The sequence below is a fragment of the Triticum dicoccoides genome, chromosome 4A, assembly GCF_002162155.2.
Source record: "Triticum dicoccoides isolate Atlit2015 ecotype Zavitan chromosome 4A, WEW_v2.0, whole genome shotgun sequence".
Taxonomy (NCBI): domain Eukaryota; kingdom Viridiplantae; phylum Streptophyta; class Magnoliopsida; order Poales; family Poaceae; genus Triticum; species Triticum dicoccoides.
The window spans coordinates 551,092,838-551,102,489 of record NC_041386.1 but is presented as its reverse complement, the minus strand read 5'-3'; the positions used below and the strand labels follow the sequence as shown (position 1 = coordinate 551,102,489).

The window sequence follows — 9,652 nt, the reverse complement described above, 5'->3', positions numbered from 1 at the left end:
AATCAGAGGGGTATTAATCTCTACTCCTAATGGAGCAGTTGGTAGTCTACGTCGGTCAATTTTTGTCCCACCAGAGACGGATTTTTTTCGTCCTCGATCCCACCTCCCGCATCCCCTCAATTCCTCCCTCCGCCCTCGAACCAGGAAAAAAATCGGTATGCTCCCACTATGTCCAGTGCTAAACCCTCTGGTTGATCGAAAAAAACTCGCTCTGAAAAAAACTATGAAAATAAACCTACGAGAATTAGCCAGACGCTCGCACCTACGAGCGATTCCTCGTGCCCCTCGATCCCGAGCGAGGTCCCGATCCACTCCTCCCCCTCTCCCAAGGATACGCAGTTGCCGCCTTCGCCGGATTCGCCGCCGTTGATCAGCCGATCCGGGCAGCGTAGCCGCCGGTACCGCCGCCGATCTGCCTATCTAGGCATACGCGACCGTCATGGATCACGAGAACACCGGCGCCGCCGGCGCCTAGAATACGTCGCCCGTCACCACCACGATGGCACCTCGCTGCTGCCGCCCGGCATGGATGGCCGCCCCAAGACATGGATAAGCTCTCGTGATCCCGACCCCACCCCTCTCATCCCCTGAATCCATATCCTCCATCCCGTCTTGATCCCGCCCATGATCTGATCAGGAAGCTACCCATGATCCGATCCCCTGGTTTTTTATCCGGTTATCCACCTCTCATCTCTCGCATGGGCGTTCTAGCAACCCCCATCTTCGGTGGGACGACATTGTTGACATCGTCGCGACCTCCCGCAATTCTTGGCTCGGCCTTCCTCGACTCCATGCGCGGCTAACGAGGTGGTCTTCGTCCAGAGGTGGTTTGCTCGTGCTCTCCTGGTCCTCTCGAAACGACAAGGGATAGTGTCGGTCATGGCTCGGCAGGATAGCATAAGCTTGCCCTTGTTCTTTTGTGTTTGAATCAGATTTGATGGTTCTTAGTTTTACATGAACCTATCAATCTTTCTTTTGTATGCAGGTTACACACCTGATGATGTTTACGGCGAGGCACAGGAACAAGCAGAGGCCGAGGAAGTGCGGGCATGCACGAGGAAGGTTCAGCAGGCTGCAGAAGTCGGGCCACGCCCGAAGAGCCGCGCCAACGCATGTGTGCGTGGTCGGTGGGTTGGCCATGATCTGCATTCTGCGACTTCTTCTTCACCATGGACACAAGCAAGGACTGACTCGTGGGTCTTGGTAGCGGTGCCGAGCATCAGTGAATCAAAGTGGTCGAGGTCGCGGTTAATCGACCAGGACGAGACATGCATCTTGGAGCTGGTGCAGAGGGGGAAAGAAGCAGGTTGGTCTGGCCCGGCCTCGCAAATGAATTGGTATGTCCAGTTCTTCCCATGAAGGTCACATGCCTAACTTCGTGCTAGACATTGCTAACTCAACCACTTGATGTTAGACTCTGTATGCATAACAAGACCTAGCTAACTCCAAGATTTGATGTGTTAAATTAAAGTACCAACCAGGCATGTTCACCACTTTGTACGTGTGTGCTCTTGCATTGCTTACTAGATCTTGTTGTATATGATGGTCCATTGTCGGCTATACAACTTCTGAATTCTGTCAAGTTCAGTTCAGATTTGATTTTTTCACCTCTTTTTGCATGGACAATGTGTCTGATGTTTAAATGATGGATACTTGAAATTCATAGGCATTGTGAGGTTAGAAAGGATTCCATTAACTATTTTTTCAGTTTGGTTCAAAGTTGTTAGCTGCTACACCTACACGTGGAAAACGTACACTTGGCATTCTAAAATTGTAAAGTTGCTGGGGCAACAACCTGCTGCCGGCGGGGAAGCAAGTCGCCTTCTGGGGCGGGCGGGGTAACAACGGCAGGGACCAGCCCTTGTCCGTCTTTGGGATCCCGAAGTACCATTACAAGTATGGCAACTAGTCCTCCGTTGGTTGTAGTATTAAGATCACATGATCATTGAATTGTAAAGTTGAAATATATCAGCTTGACTGTCTAATGCATTTGATCTAAGGATAGGATAAGATACGCAAGTCAGGTCATAGTTGTTTCTCCGTGTGTCAATTAGAATTTGTACGTTCATGGCAGCTCCAGAAATGCATGCATGCAACTTATACCAGGATCTTATTGTGAATGTTAGTGTTGGTGTGAGTAGCCAGAAGCAAAGTAACATTTTCTGATTGCTCCATGTTGATGTGTTGGTTGTTCTAGGATCTGCAGAAGGCTACCAAAAACTTCACAATGATTCTAGGCAATGGCTACTGGTGAAGTCATGGCTGAAAAGGTTCTTGCGACGCCGCTGCTACTTGGTGCCCGACACACCCAAGGCATCAGTTGCCATCCCTGTTCTCCCGGTGGCCCTCTCGTCATGCGTTCAATTGGTCGAGTAGTTCGTCACAGCCGCTGAAGAACAGGTTAGTGAACTCTATTTTCTTTTTCTGGTCTCACCTTAGCTATTTGATTCCGTCCAATTGTGTGTCGCATGTGTGCAGTCGAATTCAGAATTTTAAAATTTACATGTTAGTTGCAGAGTGACTCCCAGGAAAATTACTCAAATTTATCCAATGGGCAATGATAAAGTAAGCATGGCAGTTCCACTGCTAGCCAGCTCCGAATATGGAGACAAATCATGATTCTTTTCATCGCTAACCATTAACAGAACTCCAAATCCTTGATATTGAAATGAAAAGTGATCCTACATATATGCCATGTTAAGCTTTGAGTTCAGCTACTTCCTATGTGTTGTCCAAAGCAAATCTGGTGTTTATGTTTCAGTTTTTTCTGTAACCATTTATCTTTTTAATTGTTCAATCATCCAAGAATATATTTGTATTGCTACCCTTTCTCAATACTCCATGTGTTCATTCCAAAGCAAAGTTGTCCGGCCAAGCTACCTGCTTTTCTGTTCTTAACATTTTCACTGAATTTTTGTCACTCTTGTATTGCTGATATGGTATGGTGCTAAATACTTGAGAAATATCTTGCATGATATTCTTCTCTTCCTACGTGCATTTATTTATCAGATTGGAGGAAAGGTAGATTTAATTTCAGTATACTATGCCAAGAGACACTCTAATTTTGCTTTCTTACACATATTATTGCAGGACCATAGTAGACCATTGCAATGCGGCAACCCAAATTTCAATTCCACGGTGTTCTGTGCGCATCAGTAAGTTGTTTATCTTGCTTTCACTTTCAAATTTATTGCTGAATCACTACAAGCATGTGTTCCTATCTCCTACATATCTCTAAATTCTAAGATGTGAAATTATGAATATTTTTCTGTAATATATTTCATGGTTTTGTGGCTTATGCCTTGCAAGATTTTTGCCAATGCGGAAGTGCACAAACCTTTTGAATTTGTATAGTTTATATCCATTCTATTGAGGTGGAATGTACCTTGCAGCTTACCATGTGTGGTGTAAAAGAGAATGCATGTAAGATCAAACAAGCTTATCATCGCAGAGTCGCATTTTGCAGAGTCTTTAGCCATAATTTATCCGAAGCTGCATTTTGGTAATTTTATTTTATAGCTTAGTGGCTATTATTGTATAAGACTGATCACTTCTCTCGTAAGTTTCTTAGCTACCATGATCATTTGTTGGTATAGATAATTATTTGGATGACATTACTTGACAAAATGATTAATTTTATGCAGCTAAGCACATTGAGTCATATATTTTTCCTCTGCAACATAAGAATAGGTATGTACCTTGCCCTTGTCTTCATTTGATAAGAGTGATATGAGGATTGAGGCATAGAACATGATGTCATAAATTGCATGTTGGACCATACTTGAGCTATTTTACTTGGCCTCGTAATTTTTTGTGATCCCTCTAGCTTTGTGGTTTTTTTATATGTGCATTATTTATAGACTAGAACACATGAACCAAAAAGATTTATTTCTCCTGGGATTTTGGTTTCTTGCATACTGTATATATTTAGTTGCTTGGACTCAGGAGGAGAAAATAATGGATGGAGGAAGAAGAGTGATTTTGTGGTACAAAAATGTTGGCAAGTTTCATGAAAATATGTTATCTGATGTGCTTGATTCTTCCATAGGTACATGTTTGACATAGTTAATGTTAATATTGAACCACCAGAATATATTGCTAACATGATGGAATGAGATGAGATCTCAACGTCCAGACTGCGGTTGATCCATTATGCACCATGAAAAATATAGGGTCGCGCTAACTGCCACACGTGTGGCAGGAAGGGAGACGCACCACACGTCTCTAATGTAAACAAATTGCCACATCATCGCATGCATGCATGTAGGAATCTTTTTGGATTTTCAGTTTTTAAAATGTTTTATCTCTTAAATGAAAAATCCGAGTGAAAATCCGTTTTCACCATTAAATCCCTCGCGATGAGATCTTCGAAACTAGATCCCATGTTGATATGTTTTGATGAAAAAAAAATTGGATTAAAAGTTGCCATGTCTATTGCATATGAATTGCCATGATGTTTACACTAAAGTTGCCATGATATGTTTCAGCTATTTTCTTCTACATTTAAAAGTAAATTTTGACATTTATAAAACGGGAAATTAAGAAACTAGACTTACCATGAACCATAAACTAAAATTGCCATGATACATGCATGTAAAATTGCCATGGTTCATACAAAAAATAATTTTCATGGTCAAAGTACTGGAGTTGCCATCATCAAAATACTAAAATTGCCATGATCTACAAACTAAAATTGCCACATGGCAACTTTAGTTTAAGCCCTATGGCAACTGCAGTGTAAACATCGTGGCAACTTCTAGCAAAAAAAAATTCGTCGAAACATATCAACATGGGGTCTAGTTTTGAAGATCTCGTCGAGACGGATTTAATGGTGAAAACGGATTTTTAGTTCACTTTTTTATTTAGGAGATACAACATTTTTAAGCCGAAAACCAAAAAATTCTGCTGATGTCATCTATTCATACGTGGCAAAATGAGTGGTGATGGAGGCGTGTGGGCGATGTGCAAACGCCCACACGTGTGGGCGTTAACATTTTTGAAAGTATAATAACTCTGAGGACCTTGTATGGATAATATATCTGATCTCAATTGCACATGTGAAAAAGGATGTGTGAACTGTACCTAACCTCTTGTAGGATTTGCGGGAGATTGTCAGCGAGCCACTAGCTGAAGTTCTTCTGCAATGATGCCGAGGATTTGATCTTGGCTGGCATGGACCAATTGGTGTACTCTTGGATGGCGATGTCACCTGGTGGCAACAGGGTGTAATCCTAGATGGGGGTGTTGTCCGGTGGCAGCGGGGTGCGGCAACGTACAAGAAAAGGAAAAGTGGGAGGGTGGAATATACCGAAATGGGAGTATCCACGATGCAGGACAGGAGGACGAACGGAATGGGAACCTTGAAGATAATAATTGGCGGAAGAGCAGCCAATGCTATCTGTTATTTGCCAACGGCTGGCGTGAACCGGCTGGTGTACTCCTGGATGGCGATGTCGCCTGGTGGCAACAAGGTGTACTCTTGGACGGGGGTGCCATCCAGTGGCAGTGGGGTGCGCAACGTACACTGAAAGGAAAAGTGGGAGAGTGGAAAATACCGAAATGGGAGTATCCAAAGAAGATGAGGTACCAGGAGGCATGTTACATAGGGAGGCGGGACGGGAGGACGAACGAAATGGGAACCTTGAAGTTTATAATTGGCCAAAGAGCAACCAGTGCTAACAGTTATTTGCTTGCAAGAACAAGTTGTGTTATAGAACTGTTGCCATGGTGCTCATGTCAAGTGTAGGAGTGGATTAAAAAGTTTACCCTCTGAATCTTTATTTGTTGTTGTATGGAGTATAACCATAAATTTGTGTGCTCTACAATGGTGGAGTAAATGAGCCAGGATTAAGTTCAAAAGGTTGTCTTAGCCCCTACAAAGGCTAAGATTTCCCTTTAATATTTAAGCTTCTAGGATATTCTATAGCCACCGAATGTTATGCTAAGCAAAATTAAGTTTTGAGTTGTGAGAGAGGGAAAGGGGGAGGGAGAAGTGTGTGTGTGTTTGTGTGTGTGTGTGTGAGAGAGAGAGAGAGATGGAAGGTGGTAGATAGAGTGGGGCAGCGAGGGACATATGTAGGGTGTGAAAGAGAGGATTAAGGAGAGAGGGAAACTGGCATATTACAATCAGAGAGAGAGAAAGGAGAGATAGAGAGCTTTAGTGTGAAATTTAGCACAAGTGCATTGTTTTGTGTCAGAAATTAAAAGTGTGTGTTGATGGAGGGGGGAGTGGGAGCCAGATATGTCACTAATTGAGGAGGGGTGGTGAACATGGACTGGGGTTGCGGAGATAGTTGGTGCTGAAAGAAAAATATGTTGAGTGATTTATTTGTATATAAAAAGTAGACTACAGAAGTGCATGAGAAATCTGTAGGTATATGTTTACTCAATTACATTTTCATGTAAATTATATATATAAATTGCTTGTGCATGATGCTTATGAGTTGAGAAATAAATTTTTATTATACTTGCTGAAATATCATGCAAATGAAGCTAAAGAAAATATTTCTGATATTTAATGGGAATATCTTAAACACATCAATTAGATCTTAGTTTGTAACATATGCTTATTTATATTATTGCTGTCAATGTATACATCATCGAGTTACATTATGGATGAATTGAATTTCAATTATTTTTCGATTGTTGCACGTACACTATCTTTTGTATATATGTGAAATATGATATACATTATATGCGCATTCAGAAAAAATCTATGCACGCAAAATTTGATATGCTTTGTATTCAATGGTGCAATCGGAAAAAACAAATTAAAAGCCCGTGGCAACGCACGAGCGTTCTACTAGTATGCATAATGGATCTGAACATATGATCTTCCACCAAGTAAACCAACTAGCATCAACTACAAGGAGTAATCAACACGACTAGCAACCCATACCAATCTGAGGTTCGGATACAAAGATTGGATACAAGAGATGAACTAGGGTTTGAGATGACATGGTGCTGGTGAAGATGTTGATGGAGATTGACCCCCTCCCGATGAGAGGATCGTTGGTGATGACGATGGTGATGATTTCCCCCTCCCGGAGGGAAGTTTCCCCATCAAAACAGCTCCGCCGGAGCCCTAGGTTGGTTCCGCCTCGTGGCGGCGGAGTTTCGTCCCGTGAGCTTGCTTGTGATTTTTTTCTTTGACGAAAGACTTCATATAGCCAAAGGTGGGCATCAGAGGGCCACCAGGGGCCCACGAGGCAGGGGGCGCGCCCAGGGGGTAGGGTGCCCCCTCCCCCACCCTCGTGGATGGTGGGTGGCTGCCCTCTGGTACTTTCTTTGCTCAATATTTTTTTATATATTCTGAAAATAACTCCCGTGGAGTTTCAGGGCTTTTGGAGATGTGCAGAATAGGTCTCTAATATTTGCTCCTTTTCCAGCACCGAATTCCAGCTGCCGGCATTCCCCTCTTCATGTAATCCTTGTAAAATAAGAGAGAATAGGCATAAGTATTGTGACATAATGTGTAATAACAGCTCATAACGCGATAATTATCGATATAAAAACATGATGCAAAATGGACGTATCAAGCACTAGAGCAAGTCCTTAGCTCATAAAAATTAAAGTGAAGCATAGAGAGAAATTCTAACAAGTCATGACAAAATTTTGGCTCTCTCAAATAGGTGTGTCCAGCAAGGGATCAAGACTAAAAACACAAAATAAAACAAGCAAAGACTCATATCATACAAGACGCTCCAAGAAAAACACATAGTATGTGACGAATAAAAATATAGTTTCGAGTAAAATACCGATGGTCGTTAGAAGAAATAGGGGATGCCACTCGGGGGCATCCCCAAGCTTAGTTGGTTGCTCATTTTTGGATAATAGCTTGGTATGTGGGGCATCCCCAAGCTTAGGCTCTTCTACTCCTTATTCCTTCATCCATCGTAAGATAACCCAAAACTTGAAAACTTCAATCACACAAAACTCAACAAAACCTTCATGAGATCCGTTAGTATAAGAATAATAAATCACTACTATAAATGTTGTATAAAATCAATTCATATTTTGTTCTTGCATTGTATCTACGTATTCCAACTTTTCTATGGAAAAAATCATCAAAGAAAACCATAGAGACATCAAAATAAGCACACAACACAAAGAAAACAGAATCTGTCAAAACAGAACAGTCTGTAGCAATCTGACTATTTCAAAAACTTCTGTAACTCCACAAATTCTGAAAAATTAGGACAGCCTGAGCAATTTGTGTATTGATCTACTACAAGTAGAATGGGTATTTTATCGCTCTCCGGTAAAAAATGAAAATTAATTTCGTAAGCATAAAAGTTTCTGTTTTTTCAGCAAGATCAAACAACTGTCACCCAAGAAGATCCTAAAGGCTGTACTTGGCACAACCACTAATTAAAACATAAAAAAACACAATCATAATAGTAACATAATTGTGCTAACACTCAAAAACAGAAAGCAAAAAGCAAAAATAAATTTTATTCATTGGGTTGCCTCCCAACAAGTGTTATAGTTTTACGCCCTTAGCTAGGCATAAAGCAAGGATCTAAGTTTTGTCATCTTTGTCCAACTCTTCAATCAAACACTTAGAATCCTTCAAACATTTAGCATAAAGATTTTCAATAACAACACTTCTAGCAATAAATCCAAAGATTTCATTCTTGCAAAAGGGATCTCTTATTACTTCAACAAAATCCGAGTGAATACCAATCATCTTAAGATATTTATTACTATTACTAGAGGTTGCACCCTTGTTCTTGGAAGCTCTACCAATTTTTACGGGAGTTTTTTCGATAGTTTTAGCGGAAGCAAAAGTCATGCTTAGATTACTAAAAATTTCTTCTAATTTATCAATCTGAGAAGGGCTTTCTTCTATTCTTTCATGAATTATGGTACCCATTTCCCTTAGCAACTTAAGAATATTCTCCCGCTTTTGACCCCATATTGGTGGCAAAATTATGTATCTTTTTATCTATAAGTCCCATATGATCTTCGCTGAGCATTTTCTTTTCCATAGCATCTAGTATTTCCATAACATGCTCAAGAGTCAAAGTTGTTTCATTAATCATGTGGGGTGGTGAGCCCACTAAATTTCCCATAACATTAAAAGTGTTGGGTTTCGTAGTAATTTCAAAACAAATTCCTATGCACACGCAAGATCATGTGATGCATATAGCAACGAGAGGGGAGTGTATCTTCATACCCTTGAAGATTGCTAAGCGGAAGCGTTTATCAACGCGGTTGATGTAGTCGTACGTCTTCACGGCCCGACCGATCAAGCACCGAAACTACGGCACCTCCGAGTTCTAGCACACGTTCAGCTCGATGACGTCCCTCGAACTCCGATCCAGCCGAGTGTCGAGGGAGAGTTCCATCAGCACGACGGCGTGATGACGATCTTGATGTTCTACCGTCGCAGGGCTTCGCCTAAGCACCGCTACGATATTATCGAGGTGGACTATGGTGGAGGGGGGCACCGCACACGGCTAAGAGATCCAAGGGATCAATTGTTGTGTCTTTGGTGCTAGCCCTGCCCCTCTATTTATATGTTGAGCCCCGGGGTCGAAACTTGGAGCAAAAGCCTCCTCAAAGTCGGTTTTTCCTGAAAGGCAAGAGTCCCACTCGGACTCCAGGACCAAACGCCACAATCCTTGGCGTCTGGCCCAGACGCCATGGG

General features: G+C 41.9%; 1 long non-coding RNA gene across 1 annotated transcript; it reads left to right on the top strand.

Moving 5' to 3' along the window:
• The first annotated feature begins 317 nt into the window (after nt 1–317).
• On the top strand, nt 318–3,691 carry LOC119289120. Its single transcript, XR_005141429.1, has 5 exons — nt 318–824; nt 986–1,337; nt 2,198–2,400; nt 3,091–3,155; nt 3,645–3,691. It is a non-coding gene; the product is annotated as an uncharacterized LOC119289120 (long non-coding RNA).
• Nucleotides 3,692–9,652: the final 5,961 nt, after the last annotated feature.